We start from the raw sequence: 16,755 nt of genomic DNA, 5'->3' as shown, positions 1-16,755 counted from the left end.
AAAAAAGTTGGCGGTGGCAGAGGTGCTTCACACCAAATCTGAAATCCACTGAGATCAGGAAAAATCACAGTGGCTGGAGGAAAGGGCATGATTCACCTTGGAGAGCAAGATAGCTTTGCTGGCGGTGGCTCTTCGGCTCAGCAAGCTGCCCCGGCTGCTTTTCCTCCCCTGGCTCCTTGGGAGACTGCCAGAGACTTCACTGTTGGTGCTGAAAAATGCCAGATAAGCAGAGGTTTGGGGCCAGTATAAATGCCTGACTGCTAATTATCAAATTACCTGTCTGCCTAATGGTAGGAGCACTGTTCATGCCCTGGGACGACATGCCCTGTGGGATGCTCCCTGCCCCAGAGTCGAACAGAGAGATTTTTGAATCCTTGACTTCTTGGCTGAGCTTTGCTGGGGAAAATGGGCCCCTGGCTGCAGAGAGCCCTGCTCTGGCTCCAGAGATGCCCTCTCGCCTTGGAGGTGCGGGCTGCTGGGGACGTGGCCTTGGCAGACCTTTCTGAGGGTGGCAGCTGCATCAACACCAGTGAAAAGCAGGTTGTGGAGGGCAAAGCAAAGGATGCCCACAGTGGCTGCGGGGGACGGGGGCCAGGAGAGATGTGCCTGGGCCAGAGATGGCTTTTGGTGGGGTAAGACTAATCACGGAGCAGAGGAAGGTGAGGAATCGGCTAATGGGGACTGTCCCCATCAGCCTGGTAGCAAGGGGTCTGCCTTCCTCCCAGCGTGTGCTTGCAGAGAAACTCATGGTCCTGGGGGGGGCTCGAGGTCCCACCACCAACCTTAATTCTGCACTGAGCCTTGGGGTGAGTTTTGGTGGTGAATGTAGCAATGGTGGCTGTTTGGGTCTGAATGTCCCCACCTCTGGGTTATCCCAGTGCCCCTGCTGGTCTGTGCTGGTGGCTGTTCGTGTGCACAGCCAGTGTGATGTGTGCCCAGCAGGACGCGCTGACTGCTGCAGGATGAATCCTTTGCTTTTCTCCACCACGTTACATCAATCTGGGCTGTTCCTGACTCTCACCACTGTTTCAGATTTAGCATCCCTTAGTATTACCTCATTAGGCGGCGCCATTGGTGAGAACTTTTGCAAAACCGAATCTCATCTAAAATCCTTCTTCCTTTTTGCAAACCACTTCTCTTCCACCTCAAATACATTGTGTAACACCTCTGTGGCAGGGCTGTAGAAAATCAGCTGGGAAAGTGGTACTGGGTGAGCATCAGGTGTACGATATTTGTAGCTGCTTCTAATCACAAAAGTTGTGGAAAATAAGCTGTGCAGGAGGCTTGGGCAACTCCTCTGTGTCCAGAGCGAGTACAGCAGGGAGCTTGTGGGGACTGAGCGGTGGGTGGGCAGCAGGGACACGTATTGTGATGTGTCTGCAAATGGCTGCTGGGGAGTGTTAAAGAGGGGGGAGATACCGGGGTTAAAGGGAAATTAGTTTGAAAGCACCAGCTCCGTTATGGGAATGGCCCGTAGGGACACTAAGAAATGATGGTGGCAAGCAAGTATTTAGGTGATCGTTTAATGAGTGGTCTAAATCCTGCGTGTGGCTCTGCTGGTACGGAGACAGTCTGCCTTGCTATTGCAGTGGTTTTAAGATGTTGAGGCAGTAAGGAAGAAATTCCCAGCCGGCTGTGCCGCACTGGCTTAGCAATCACTGATGCTGATGTGAAATGTTCCCTGCTTCCGCCAGCAGCCCCTTTTGCTGGTGTAAATGAAGAGAGGTATTTGCTGGTGTAAATGAAGAGAGGTATTTGCTGGTGTAAATAAGAGATGCACTGCAGCCGTAGAGAAGGAGCCTCTGGTTTCAGGATTCACGTGGCATTTTAGGACGTGGTTTCACCAATTGGTTGGTGTAGTCTAACTCTGTGCTGCTGCTGGGAAGGGGGCTGCACTCCGCTGTGCATCCCCAGCCCTCCTCTTGTGCCAGCAAGAGCAAGGGACTGATGTGAAAAACACACTTTTTGCGGTGAGGAGGACTGTGGTTTGTGCTTTGCAGGAACCGTGCCCTGCGCTGGCCGCCCGAGCCCGGTGATGGCAGAGGAAAGGAAATAGGAGGGTGCAGCTGGAGGGTGGGTGAATCTCAGTTTCAACCAGTCATGATGACATGGCAGTTTTAGATGAGCCTTTTTGGGGGAAAAAACCCTTCTTGCAGACAGCAGCTTGTGGACTAGCTGAGCCAAGGATGAGCAGACACTGCCAGAGCCAGCCAGAAGGAACTCCTAGCGCAGGAGCAAAGCTGAACTCCTACCAGCGTGCCTCCGCAAGGGACACAGTACATCAGCCAGAGCAGCTTTATGCCAGTTACTGCAGCTACAGCACGGCTCTGTCGAGCACAGGAACATTGTGGGGAAAATCATGTCCCCGCCTGAGAGTGTGGACCCAGGAAAATAGTCACTGGAAATGTGCCTGGGTTTGGGAGACGGGTCCTTGAGTTTGCTGCTGTTTCGGTTCCTGCCATTATTGTCATGAATGTATTGCATTGTGATGGCAAACGCAGACGCTGCTTTTAAAAGCTGTTTGCTCTGCTGCTGCCTGCAGAAGTAGTAATTTTTTATCTTTGTCTCTTTGGCCATCGTACTGTGCTGCTGGAGGAGTTCTTCCGTGTTTTCATGAGCCTTCCCCCTTCCTCCCACCCTCCCTTGCCGGTGTGAAAATTCAGAGCTAGGTCAAACCATGGCAGAGGCGGGGATGCTGCAAGAATGAGTCACTGTGGGTAGAAGGGAGGTTTCGCCTTTTGGGGCTCCTCTTTTTCCCCAGCCCTGGGTTGTGCTTGGTCTGTATCCCCCTCCCAGCCCTGGGTTGTGCATCCTTTGCCCCCCCAGGTGCCATCTTCCCCCCACACACACCTTGTTTCAGACCCCTGTCACTGCCTCAGTGCCGCAGCTCTGGGTTCTGGGCGGTTTGGGGCCGTTTGATTCAAATCCAGTTCTGAGCCGTTGAGCCACCGGCCGACCCCACAGCCCTGCTCCCAGCGCCGGCACCCATGGATGCCCCGACGGCTGCCCGGGCTCCCAGCCGTCCCTCCCTGCTCCAGCTCCTCAGGAGTCTCTTTGGGCTCCCGCGAAGCAGGGGGGGGACACGGGAGCCCGAAGTGGAGGGGCAAGAGCTGGGCGCCGTTGGGGGCAGCAGCAAGCCAGGGGAGCTGGCAGGCCAGCAGCACCCATACTGGGAGCTCTGGGAGGGTGCCGAGGGGGATGTTGAGGGGGAGAGCACGGAGCCGCTGCTGGGGGAGCTGGGGGGGCTCAGCCTCGCCGGCTCCCTGGGGAGCAGCACAAGCAGAAGCTGCTTGTCGTTGAGCACCAGCGACATGGAGCTGGCGGTGGCCGGTGATGTGGCGGACGCTCCTGCAGGCAGCGGGGTGGCCAGCGAGGAGGGGACAGCCATGCCAGAAGCTTTCGGTGACAAAGCTCTGGAGACGTAAGCATTGGGGAGGGGGGTGACATGGGGCCAGAGGCCTGAGTTGCTTCAGTGTCCCCATTGAGGGAGCGTGTCCTCATTGACATGGATGCCCTGGAGGGATAGGGAGAAGCCCGCTTGGCTGCATCAGTCTTGTCAGATCCCAAGCAGCCAGTGTTTTGCAGAAGGCTGCTCGTTTGGACTTTATAAACAGCCTCTCATCTGGATTTTATAAAACCCAGTTTTCCCCTTACTTCCTTAAAACATTGAAATGAGCCCAGTGTTTCCAGTAAAGCTTCAGTTGGCTTCCAGAACCCGCACGGCTTCAGGGCATGCTGCATCCACAGCAGGCAGGCTCCGTTCCCACCGCTGCCTGTGCTGCTCTTACCTCCCCAAAGGTCCCCAGGCGGTGCTGGATGGACTGTGGCACCCATCAGAAACCCGAATTACAGCCCTTTGCTCTCCTTGGCCTCTCCAGCTGACAAGGGATGCAACCAGATCCAGCTGCATTGGTGTTGCTGCTGGAGGGTCAGAAATTGCCATGCTGGTCCTGCTGGCCTTTGAGCACACGTAACTGTGCTTTGCCTCCAGGGATGGGCTCCTTCAAGGTCTGGGTGCTGATGGTGAAGATGTTACCTGCGGTGCAAGCTCCATGCCGATGTTTTCTGCGGACTTTGATGCTGAATGGGAGAAAGAGCAGCTCCCGAAAGGTGAGAGGACGGCTCAGAGGGAAAGGAAATCCCCCGCCTCATCCCTGAGGACTCGAGGGCTGCCTGGGGCAGCTGGTTGGTGGGAGAAGTCCTGAGGAATGACTGGTAGCCCTTCTCCCAGTCTGTGTGCTGCTTTTTGGATATGAGCCTTGGGGCTAGTGCTGCACGCTGTCTGCTGGCTAAATGTTGGCATCAAAGCTGCGTGTTGGAGAGGACCAAGCGGGGCATTGCCTAGGCAGTGAGATCACCGGGGAGGGACCCATGGGCCAGGGCAGAGAGCACGGAAAATTGCCCAGGGGACGCGAGGGGCTGGGGCACTTCAGCTGGTTGCCCACGGAATTCAAAGCCCAGCCTGGCAATAAGTCCATTTGCTTTGCTGGTACTGGGGGATCTGGACGGCACGATAGCCTCTTTCAGACGGGGGCACGTTTGATTGCTGTGCCAAGGACCACATGCAGGAGGGGAGGTGACAGCTCTGGGGAGTCACTGTTTTCTTTGCGTTTGTTTTAAACAGCAGATGAGGGTGCAGGATCCCTGAAAGCAGAGCTGTCCCAGTGGAACAGGCTCTTCAACATGAACAGATATCGACAGATATTCAGATATTCACATAAGGTTGGTGAAAGGACATGGAGCGCGGGGCTAGGGCGGTGGGCACTCCTGAGAAGGATCTACGTGCAGGCAGATCTAAGTGCCCTCAGGCCTTGGAAAAGGCATAGGGATAGATTAGCATGGGGGATGCTAAAACTCCTCCCTGGCACTGCCAAGGCACCACCGCGTCAGAGGCTGTGGGCTTTCAGGGGTGTCTTTGAAGTTCTTCTGTACCTCCGTGGTCCTTTCCGGCTGAGCAGGGAATGGTCTCAGGCTGCTGCTGGTCAGTGATGGGCAACACATGGTATCGGGATGTTTGCTGAGATGGGGTGGATGGGAGTGACATAGGAATAGTGGCAAAAGCCAGGTCTTTGGGATTCCCTTCCTGGTCTTACAGACCCCCACTGTGACTATGATTGTTTAATTGGGGTAACTGGTTACCCAGCAGCCCTGGAACAAGCTGTATGTGCAAAATTATCTTGCCATCCCTAGCAATCCCTGGATTGTAATAGCTCCTGGATCTCTCTAACACGTCGATCCAAAGTAGAACAAGAGATGCCCCTGCAGACTAGGTCTCCATCTGAGATGAGGGTCAGGTCAGGGATGCTGGTGATTTCCCCAAGACAGTGTGAGCAAGCCCGGAGGAGGCCACGGATGGAGCAGGATGGGCATCTCCAATCCAGAGAACAGGGCAGGTCTGTAGCAGAGAAACAAATCTGCAGCAGAGCAGAGACTGCAGCTGCTTGGTCAGGGCTCTGAGAGGCGCTGAAAAAGATGCAGGACCTGGTAGAGCTGCAGGAAGTAGCTGGGGTGGCGGACAGGTTGGTGGTTTAATAAAGCCGTTCTGCCGAAGCGTGGGTGTGGGGTGCGAATGGTGCAGCATGTAGATAGAAGACAAATTAGGCCCCTCTCTGCTGGATGGTGCAGCGCATTAAATCAGCTCTTTGAGAAATGGTCAATATTTTGTTCCAGACAGTGAAGAGGGACTCCAGGGCAGTGCTTTCACAGTAGCCTTGGAGAGCTGTCTGAAGCTGTTAAAAAGTTGGTTTTTTAATAGATTTCCTTTCTATATGGCATAACCATGCTACAGATCCTGCCACCGCCTGGCAAAATATGGGAGACAAGAGCCAAGTTAACAGTTTGGGCATGGGAGGCTGGAGACCACGTTTGCTGGGTTTTGTTGCTCGCTCCCTATGTGACCTGGGACCAACCTTTTCCCCTGCTTGCCTCAGTTTCCCATCTGGAGACATCTACTCAATTGCATGAAGCGCTCTGAGATCTCTGGATGATAAATTGGCATGGCAGGGGTGGGGGGGAAGAAGAGGTAGAGGTTTTTTTCAAGATCAGCTACTGGAATTAGCGTTACATCAGAATCAAGCTGTTGTACAGAGTCATTTTGTCAACTCTGACATCATCTTTTTCTTTTTTTTTTTCCTGCTGCAGCCTCATGCCCCGGCAAGCTTGATGGAGCTGGAAAGCAAAGAGGAGCCTCTTTTGAATGCGGCTGCTAATGAACCTGCAACAGCGGTTCTGCCCCTCCTGCCTGCAAAACCCTCTGATGTGGTCCTGGTCGAGAGGTGAGCTCCTCCGCTCTCCCCTGCCAAGGGTGGGAGCAGAACCCCCCCGCTGGCTCCCCCCAGCCCTTCAGCAGAGCTGCGGGAACCTGCTGGGGAGAGGAATTTCCTCGGAGCACCAGATGGCACTCTCCGACTTCCAACCGAGCTGAGCCGAGCTGGGCTAACCCAGCTGGGTGACACAGACACCCGTGGGTGTGTGCGGGGCCACCCTGGCTCCCTGCCCTGCGCCTGGCTCCAGGCTGCGGGGAGCAGGGGACGGTGGGGACAGGAGGATGGGGTGCGTCAGGGGCCCTCTCTGCATGGCCCCAAGAGGTTTTCCATCAATCTACGGGTTTGGTCACCCCACGCAGTGTGGGTGTCGCAGGAGTGGGCAGGCTCGCCTCCTGCAAACCCTTGGCAAAACCAGGACTCCAACCCCTGCCCCGAGGCTGCTGGAGCACGGGTGGACGTGGGTTGCTTAACTGTCCGGAGGATGTGACTAAGGGAAAGTTGCTCTCTGCTCCCCTTGCTGCTCTGGAGCGGGGCCGGCCGCTGCTCCCCAGCAGGAGGGAGCTGGTCCAGCTCGCCTGGCTCCGCAGCACCCAGCTCAGCGGGGTGTGACGGCTCTCCAGGGATGCTGTGGTACAGAGAGCAATTGCAACTGTGAAAAGGAACAGCAAAACCCCTGTTGTTTATCAGGTTTTATCCACGGAGTTTCCTCCTGGTTCCCTCTGGGGTTGCTGGGGGAGGCAAGGCGCCTTTCCCAGTCGGGCAGGGTGGGAGGATGAGGTGGTGGCAGTGCCAAGCGCCTGGGGGCCGAGGTCGGAGCTGCGATGCCCCAGCTCCCTGCAGAGCACAGCCGCCGTGCCAAGACCACGGGTGTTTCCACGCCGATTTTATCGCGGCTCTGCTGTCTCTGGGCTCCGGATGAAGAAAGAATATAAGGCTTCAGGCAAAGCGCTTCTCACATGCATCAGATTTATCAAATTGATTAAAAAAACACAACAGATCCAGGCCTTGTTCCTATAATAGCTATTGGAGCATGTTGGACGTTAATCAAACCGTCTGTTTGCCGTGTCCAGACAAGCCAGCATAAGCCAGCTTGTGTTTTTCAGGCATTGGAAGAGCTGTCAAGCTATAATCTGTTTAGGACAAAATAACTTATAAATACACCTTCTGATAGTCTGTTGCATAAATATGGGAAGAGAGGGGGGGTTTCTGCGACTGCAGGTATCTACCAGGGGGCTGATAAATCTGGGGGGGGGGGCTGAGTGTCATCGTATGGGCTCCCAGCAAGAGGGGAGGGAAGGGACTCCCAGACCTTCCTCCTTTTCACCTTTGTCCCCAGCACAGAATTGTTCTGTCCAGACCATTCCCTCCAACTTTGCCCGTTGGATTTGAAATATTTCAGAAAACAGAGCTCCCATCCCTTCCCTCTGGGAGGCACACCATGGTCTCCCGGGTATTTTTTTCCTAATCAGGTAAGAAAGCTAACCCATCACGTCTGGGGCGTGAGTCCTGAAGCACGGGGCTCCTGCGAGCACCCTGAGAAGACTCTCAGATCCTTGGCAGGTCAGCACAGAGAGCGCTCAGGCGTGGCGGCGGACCTCTCTGCAGGCAAGAAGCTTGGGACAATCCACTTATAAGGTGCTGCAGGTCTGTGACGTGGCCGAGGAGTCAGCGTCCGGGGTCGATTCCTGGCTGTGGGGACACGTTGAGAGTGTTATTCCAATTTGCTGTAGTACTCAGGGTGTCTGTCTCCCTATTTCTTTCTCTAACCAAGGTTTTCTGAAGACAGAGCAGGAGAAACCATTGGCTGCTTTGGGAGAAGCTGGGTACAGCTGGGAGCGAGTGGAGCAGGAACCCCTGGAAAAGGCTGAGGTCAGTCTAGAAGAGAAAAACGCCATCCGTGCAGTGACATGGGACGTCCTCTTCGTGCCATGTGCCACCACAGTGCTCTGTGGCCACAGCTGTCTTTCTGTCTCCTCCACCAAGCCATTGTGGGACCAGGGGCAAGGCACTTGGGCTAGTATGCTTAAAAATTGCATAGTGTCAGGTCCATAAATCCATTTTAGAAAAGCTGGTGGCTTCTGCAGAAAAAAACCCAGCATGTTTTAGTGAGGTTATTTATTAAATGAGCCCAGTTTTAAGTCTCCCCTTTAAGAAGACTGGCTCTGCGCTCCGTGCCTCAGTTTCCCCTTTCATACAAGAGATTGCATACCAACTCCTCCCCTCCAAAGCACCTCCTGGCTCACTGCCAGATTTCCAAATGCCTCTGAAATCTGGGCTGACAAGGGCAGTATGAGACAACTGGCTACAGAAACCCTCTGTCCCCGCGCGGAGGAAACACGTGGAGCTCCCAAGCCTGGCTCTGCGAAGGCAGATCTGCGCGTTGCTTATCGCTGGTGTGAGCCGGCGGCAGCCGACCGCCAGCACGCTCCTCCCGAAGGCAGGGACAGCTCGGGAGAGAGGAAAAAGCGACTTCCTCCGCTCCAGGCACAGGAAGAGCACGTCTGGGAGGTGGGAAGGGGGGTGCTGGGGGGGCTGCCTGCCCTCGCTGCCCACCGGGCACGTGTGTGTTGGGGTCACTTCGCAGAACCCCGTCTTCTCCCTCGTGCAAAGGCCAGATGTGTTGAGTAGCTGCAACAGGGGGGTTGGGAAACTTCAAAATACCATTGGAAAATGGAGCGTGGAGGCGGTTTCTTTGTCACACTCAGGAGTTTTACCGGGTTGTTTGCTTGCTTAATTTTTTTTTTCTTCCATGCTCAGCGCTCTCTGCAGCCACCTCGCTCTGCAGTGTGTGGGCAGGCGCAGGCTTTGAGCATTTAGGAAAGCACCCAGAGTTTCATAGGGATGCTTCTGTCTGAACCCATCTGCCGTGAGCTCCAGGGCACGGGTCTGATCCCGAGAGCCCGCACAGTAGCTCCTTTCAGCCTCTGAGGGGGTGTCTGCAAACAGACGCCAATTCATAAGCATGGTCTTCGCAGGCAGATAAAGGCAGGGCCATGCCTGGCACGGCTCCCGGAGCCGCAGTCGGCGGGGAGTCGCTGGTGTCCGGCTTCTCCGAGGCAGTAAATGGGGCTGGAAGCTGGAGGGGTGCAAGCAGCCGGGCGCCAGTGGGGTGTTGGAACAGCCTTGCTTCATGCTAATGGTTGCAACGTGCCGGCATGGGTCCAGCTCTCATAGCGAGAGACGCTGGAGGTGCCTGGAGCCCCGTGCCCCAGGGCCCTGTGCTGCCCAGTGGCTGCAGGCGACGGAAGGGAAGAGCCCGTTTTGGGGCGCGGGGCAGCCCCAGGAGCCCCGTCCGGCGGTGGGAGCGGGGAGCAGGGCTGGTGGGACGCAGCGCCGCGCTGCGTCGGCCGCTGCAGTCCCTGAGGTGCATCCTTCTCCCTCCCTAGATCCAGCGCCTGGGAGAGGTGGGGAGCAGCCCCGCCGGACCCCCCCGCATCGGCAGCCCTCCCGGCAGAGACGCTTCCTCTTTGCTCCCCACCCGGTATCAGCCAGGCTTTGGTCTGTCCCAAAGAGCTCCTCAGCTCCAGCTTTTTCCTCTTCTTTCCCCTACGTTTCTCTTTAACGAACGTACCGCGTTTCCCTTTTTGCTTTCTCCTTTCCTGTTCCTTGGGAAGGACCGTGAGTCTCACCCCACTGGCTGGCACGGCCTGGCTTTGGTTTGAATTTTTTTTTTTTTTCCCCTTCAGATTAAGCATTTAGTGTGAATAAATAGTTCTCACTTCTCCCTCTGATTATTCACTTTCCCTTATTAAATAGTGCTGTTGAATTACTTTTTCTCCTTTCCCAACCCTTCCACCCTCCAGCTTTTTCATGTTTTCCACATTAGTTATTCTCTGTGGCTTTTAAGGTTTTTGTTTATTAATTTGGGGGTAAGAAGAGACAGGTCTCTGCCTCTGTTCCTCACCTACCGCAAAAGGAGCGGTGAGATCACCTTGGCCAGTGGTGGTCTCCATCCCCTGGGGCTGAAAGACAAAGCCGACCTCTTACAGGGGTATCAGAGAGGGGTCGGGGGGTCCTGTCCCCGTGGGGTAGAGAAATGCCCCCCTGCCCCTTCATTTTCCCTTGGGTGCATGGGAGGAGATGTCCCACCCCCGCATCCTCACCTCGACCCATCCCCTGCCTCTGCCCGGAACCGCTGGCCAGCGCCGGGCACTTGAACCACTGACCTGGGCCGCGGTTCCCAGCCCCGAGCGGCTCATTCACGGCCGAGCCGGAGGAGCTGCTGGCAGCCCGGCTCCTGCTAATCTGGGAATTGTATGCCAGGAAGCACACACCCAGCCGACCTGCCCGAGACAAAGCCTGCAGTGTACGCACCAGCTCTCCCCAGGCGTTCCTCTGCACGGCTCGGGGCTATTTCTGAGCGGTCCCCAGTGCGTGAGGCCTCGCTGGTTCCCTCCCTGGACCCCTTTCCCGAGGGTCGGGCACCTGCTTTGGCTGCGGTGCCAGAGCTCGGTCCTCCCGCGATAGGACGGGGCGCCTGGCCTGGCATGGCATGAGATGCTTTCACAGCCACCTCGTGCTCCCACCGGTCTCTGGGGCACATCATAAAACAGGGCTGTAGCATCTAAACTCTGCTGGCTAACCTGAAACCATGGCTGTGAAAGAGGTAACTCCCTCCCTGATCATCTCTGCGGTGTTTACTCTGGACCCTATCAATGGCAAATTAACCACAGCCATCGTTGCTTTCTTGCTAGATTGGTTTAACAGATCTGTCCTGGCAATAGACCCTTCCCATGTTGCCTTCCTGGGCACCAAAACTCTGTCCTTGACACATCCTTAGAAGCTTTGAGCTCCAAATAGACTTGACTTCTGTGTAAAACCATCTGAGATTTCCCGAAGAAAAGCGCTATATAAAATGCAGGTATTATTAGCAATCTCCCTCTGCCAGGTCACAAGTCAAACACCAGCACAAGGAGGTGTGAGGAGGAAGGGTTCGCCTTGGCTGAGTCATTTCATAGCAGCTTGTTTCAGGGTTATGTGCACCTTTTGGGAAGCAGCTGGTGTCGTCTGCTAAAGTAGGTCTGGCAGAGGCAGCAAGTCATTTCCAGCATCCGAGCATCCCTGGTCAGCGTGGTCCTTGTCCCTGTGCTGTTCCCACTGCACAGGTGGGAAGTGGAGCTGCCTACGCTGAGCTGTCCTTGGCGATGTTCGGGGCTGGTGAGATGAGCTCGGTGAGTTATTCTGCTCTACCCTTTGAGGGCAGAGTCGGGCCCGTTGCCTTGACAAGAAGCTGCACGTTCACGTGACGCTCCCACATCCTGCTCGATGTATTTTAAGAAGGTTGTTTACAAACACCGGTGTGGTGCTAGAGCAAGCGAGGCTGCTCACAAACCGTGTGAGATAGAAAAGCCTCTGCAAACCTCGTTGTCTTCCCATGTGCTGATAGAAGATGATGATCCCGTGCTGGAGCGCTCCAACTGCTGCGGCTGTTCCAGCTGCAGAGATGGATGTGCCGGTGGGACCGCTCTGGCACTGGGAGGCTCAATCCAATTCCCTGCATCGTCCTGCGCTTCGGTGCAACCTTGTCCTGAGATGCATGGTCTTGCTCTGCTTATTCTGCATCTTCAGTAGCACCAGGAAGCCCAGCCGTGGACTCCTTTGTGCCAGATGCTGCACCAACACGGAGTAAAATAGATGGCTGGTGCCTGAAATAATTTTCAGTCTGAGATTTCCAGGTCTCACAAAGCTGTTGTAAAGTTGCATTACAAATGTGAGACACTCAGATATTACAATGATATGAGCCAACATAATAGAATATTTTAAATGAAATATTCATCTGGATCCTCAGCCTGTGAAAAGGATAGAGCTCTGCTGGCTTCTGTGGACTCACACTAATTTATTTTTTATTACGACCCATTTGTATTATGATGGCGGCTGGGAGGTTCTAGGAGATCGCCTCCAGCCTAAGATCCCATTATTTCAGGTGCTCTCAAATCACGGAACAGCTCGACAGTCTGTGCCCCAAATTCGAAACCGCTGAGGATGTAGCCTGGTATTATTTTAAAAAACAAACCTGTTCTCTAACACACGCAGCACTTCCTCCGCGCAGGGCGTCTGCACAGGCACGGACCCTTCCCCGGCAATTCAGACGGGCCTCGAAAGCCCTGTCTCTCTGCTGATGGTATCGCGCTGGCTGAGAGGGAGATTGTCATTTAATCAACAAAGAGCGCTTACAGCCCCGGACCAGACGGGAGAAATATTTGCCAAACAAAGGCTCTATTTTCAAGGAAATCCTCCGACTTCTGCATCGAATGAGAGAAATGATTCAAGCTCTGGAGGCAAGTGGCCGAGACAGTCACGGGTAGGAAATTCTCATGTCATGGGCTGAGCGGTTCTCCTGCCTCGTGCACAATGGGAACAAGGGCTACTTTACAAGCAGATATAATTCCTGCTTTACCTTCAGGAATGATTCAAATCCCTTTGTGGATGTAGGCTACAGATACACCTATTTTCTGTTTGCACCCATCCATAGCCCTCCGGGCTTGTGCAATGGGGCAAAGCAGCAGAGACCCGGGGAAACCCCGGCACGCTGCCGGCAGAGCCCCGGAGATGCTCCTAGCCGGGACAAGGAACAACCACCGATGGCCCGACCTCAACAGCGAAACCCAACGCAGCATTTCCAGCAAGCATGTCCTGCACGGGGCTGGGGCCAGCCACCGCGGCTGCGTGCTGCTCACACCTCCCTGCCAGCAGCGTCAGGGCATTTTGCTCACCAGAGCCATGATTTTGATCAAAGGAAACCTTAGTCATTGGAGACTCGAGCCTTTGGTGTTAAAATTAAATGCTAGATGTTAAGCTGGCATCCATGATAAAGAAAACTCCGCTTTACCAGCACGAACATGCTTTGTGTCCCAATTTAAAAGTCCAACGAGGCAATTGCCTCTGTGCGGGCTGTTCATTAGCTGCCCTGAACAAGCCTTGCTCCTGGGACAGCCCGGATGGGTTTTCAAGCCATCAGCTGCCTTCCACAGCCCCGGCTGAGATGCTGATGCCTTCAAAAATCGTGGCCCAGCTGCTGCTCTGAATCAGGCAGGAAGAAGCTGCGTCTGCCGCAGCGTATAAAAGAGCTTTTGGGTCTGTTGGTGGTATATAAACCGCAATATAATGTTACCTATAATTTTTAAAGCCAGCACCGGTCCTGCAAATAAAATACCTCTATGGTTCCTTTTTTCTTTTCTTTAACAGCTATAAACTCTGCCCAACTATTCCTCTTCCCTCTCAGCTTGTGACCGTCTTGGTTTATGGCATCGTCACAACCTCCTGATTGATTTACACGTAAAGTCAGTAAACAGTCGCTCCCACCCTCTCCAGTCCCTTCTCCCACAGCTCCGTGGCTGCTGGGTGACTCAGCAGCGTGGAACACAAGCATGACTAACTCTTCCCTCTACAACCAACAGGGATTTTGGGTCTTTGTTCAATGCATTCCTCTGTGCTGGTGGAAGCTGCCTAACGAACCGCCCTGGCACAGCAGCGTGACTCATCCCAAGGAGGTGCGTGCCGATCTCCGGGATGTGAGGATGTCCGGATCCTCCACTGCCACTTCTGCACATATCCTGCTGCGGGAACTTGGGCTGGACCGGTGCACGCGGCCGTGCCGGGCAGAGCAGCCAGCTTTCTCCTGCCTCGCCAAGCCCGGCGTTCCCTTGATCACACCCAGCAAGTGTTATTCGCAGAACTGGATGTGGCCGGTCCCTTGAAATCAGATCTCAGGCTGGTTATTATTAATCCTCCTGGTGCTGTTTGGGCTGTTTCCTCCACAGCAGCTTTTGGACCCACTGCGGGGGTTTTGTCAGCCACAAAGCTGATTGCTGCTGGGGTTCGCATCCAGCCGCTCCTCACCCTCCAGCACGATGAGATGGGTTTGGAAGCAAGGATGTCCCTCACCTGGGACATCCCTGTGAGGGTGGAAACCTGTCCGATGAGGCACCGTTACCCCACACCCCTTCTTTCCTTTCTCTCTTTGCTGCGCAAATTTTAAGCAGGAAGAAGCCGAGAGCCCAATTCTTTGGTCCAGCAACACCCAAGTGTGTGGGGGGAGGTGAGCCCACCGCAGCCCTTTAATTGCAGAGGTGGGTGGGGAGTCTTTAAAGGGGAGGGAGCTGGGGGTGGGGGGGGTGATTGCTCCTGGCAGCCTGGGCTGATGCAGCTCTGGGGCCAGTGGGGTCCGTGGTGTCTGACCCCGGCGAGGACACGGCGGGTGCTGAACCGTGAGTGCTCAGGCTGGGGGGGGTGTCTTTGGTACGCAGCTGGTGCATTTGGGATTTGCTGCATTGGGGCACATGCAAGAGGGATGTCAGCCTGGAAAGCTGCTCCCCCTGGGCCAGGCTTGCTCCCCCCACCCTGTGCGGGGCTGGTCTGAGAGCAGAGGGAGCACAGAGCTCCCCCGGGATGAAAGCAAAATTGTGCTTTGCAATCTGGGCTGGAAACTTGTGTGCTGGCTGCCTCTGGGGGTGTCCCTGCATGCCCAGCGCCGGCAGCCGGTCCTGCCCCGTGCTCCTGCGGCAGGTCTGCTGCTGCCCTCAGCTCGGGTTAGCTCTGGCCGTAGGCAGCTCCCTGGTCAGGGCACGGGCAGAGCCCCGCTCCCTGCACTTGCTTCCCCGCACGGTGCCATGGCTGGGATCCCCGCGCTGAAGGGTGCTGAGCCCTGGGGGGGGGCCCCGCTGTATGGAGCACCTGTGTCCCCGTGCTCCCCCTGCGAGCGGGGTGCTGGGAGCCCTGCTCTGAACCCCCCACCAGCAGCACGGGGAGCCCCCGCTTGCAGATCCAGCCCTTGCCGTGCTGCTCCCAGTGTCCTGCACTGTAGCTGGTCCCCAATTTGAGGTGACAACAGGCTGTGCCGGGTGCCCGGCGCACTCCTCACTTGTAGTGCTGGGATGGGGGTACAGCACGGCGTGGGATCCCCCTCCCATGGGGTGCACAGCTGCCTGCACTGCAGCATCGCCCAGCTCGCCCCGAGCTTCTCCTTTGATCTCGGAGCTGTAACACCCATGCAGCAGCCCGGCCGCGCTCGCAGCATGTTTCCTTTCATTGTCGCATTAAGGGAGCCCATAAAACCAACTGCAAGCACGGGCTGCGGCAGCCAGGCTCCTGCAGGCAGGGCTGCCTGCACCCTCCTGTTCTCAGCATGCCCTCGCCGGAGGGGAGCAGCGTCCGCTTGTCCCCCCCATCCCTCGGGGACGCGACCGGTGTGACGGAGGCGGTGGCCTGGCCCAGACGGGGAGGCAGCTGGTCCTGGCCCTGAGCCACATGGTAACCCAGCCTGTCATTCAGCAGGAAAGCATGTGGTTATCTCAGCAAAGACTGTAATTAGGCTGATTGGCACTAACTTGTCTCAAAAAGCCAGGGAGGAGGGAAGAACCTCAGATCAGCCATTTTATATGAAACTTTACAGGGAGAAATGGAGGCCAGGGCAGGACAGGTCTGTGGTGGGAAGCCAGCTCCTCTGCGCTCTGTCCCTTCTCTCCGTGACGTGCCCACGTGTCCCTGCGCCCTTCAGACCAGACCCACCCCAAGAGGAGCTGGACCGGGTGCAGTAGTGCACCCTGTTTAAAACCAGCCCGGCAGAGCATCCCCGTCCCCAGCTGGGACTCAGTGGGATGGAGCTGGAGCCCGTCCTGCCCCCGGCAGCGCGCGGAGGTGGGCACCGTGCCCGTCCCGGGCTGTAGCTGGAGAGCATTTCCCGTCCTCTCTCCGATAAGATGTGTTGTTCATTCATCGCTGCGTGTTGACCGCGAGCCAGGCGAGAGGGCCTGCGTGGTCCACTTGAAGGCAGAGGAAATGCTGCTTGGCGTGGTAATCCATCTCCAAAAGAGCTATTGAAAGAAGAGGCTGCGTCGCTGGCTCCTCCGTGCTGGAGCGTGGTTTGCAGCGGATCCCTCTGGATTTCTTCAGGGGCTGAGACACGCTGGTGTGATCTGATTCCAGCAGTGCTCGGGGTTGCTCTGGAGCTGCTGGCTGCTCTTGAAAATCTGCCCATTGAGAGGGCTTGGAGCGAGGAGGGCTTGGAGAAATAACAGGAGGCTTTGCCCGGGATGTAAATTAGTGTGTGCCCTTGGAGATGAGCCAGCAAAGCCGTTAGTGATGCTCTCACATGGGCATGAGTGTAGTGGGCAACAGATCAGCTGAGATGGAGCAGAACAGTTGTGCAACTCTGGAAGAGTTTGCATGGTAGCTGTAGACAGACGCAGGGCAGCGGACGGCCAGCCGAGCCAGGGAGGGTTGTGCAATGCAAAATCTCTTGGGCAATGCACCAGAGGGGATGGGGAATGGGGCTCTTCCCTCGCCCGTTCTGTCCCTGTCACCGGCTGCCATCCTGGCCCACAGTGAGGGTACGGCTGGCAACCCCGTACTTGTTCCACCCCACAATTAATCTGTGTTTGCTTATTAGGGAAGCTACGAGCCTGTGCAAACACTTCCATTTGCTTTTGATATAGTGAAGGTAGAAAAAAATCATGCCCAGGAGCTGTGGCCAGTCCCGGCAGGCTGCTCG

General features: G+C 55.8%; 1 long non-coding RNA gene across 1 annotated transcript; it reads left to right on the top strand.

Annotated features, from left to right (window-relative positions):
- Positions 1-5,911: 5,911 nt before the first annotated feature.
- On the top strand, positions 5,912-9,943 carry LOC142093202 (uncharacterized). The gene is made up of 3 exons (XR_012677332.1): positions 5,912-6,275; positions 8,038-8,135; positions 9,653-9,943. It is a non-coding gene; the product is annotated as an uncharacterized LOC142093202 (long non-coding RNA).
- The last annotated feature ends 6,812 nt before the right edge of the window (positions 9,944-16,755 follow it).

This window comes from Calonectris borealis, chromosome 26 (genome assembly GCF_964195595.1).
Source record: "Calonectris borealis chromosome 26, bCalBor7.hap1.2, whole genome shotgun sequence".
NCBI lineage: Eukaryota > Metazoa > Chordata > Aves > Procellariiformes > Procellariidae > Calonectris > Calonectris borealis.
Note: the sequence above shows the minus strand (reverse complement) of the source record. Positions and strands in the feature narration are given on the sequence as shown.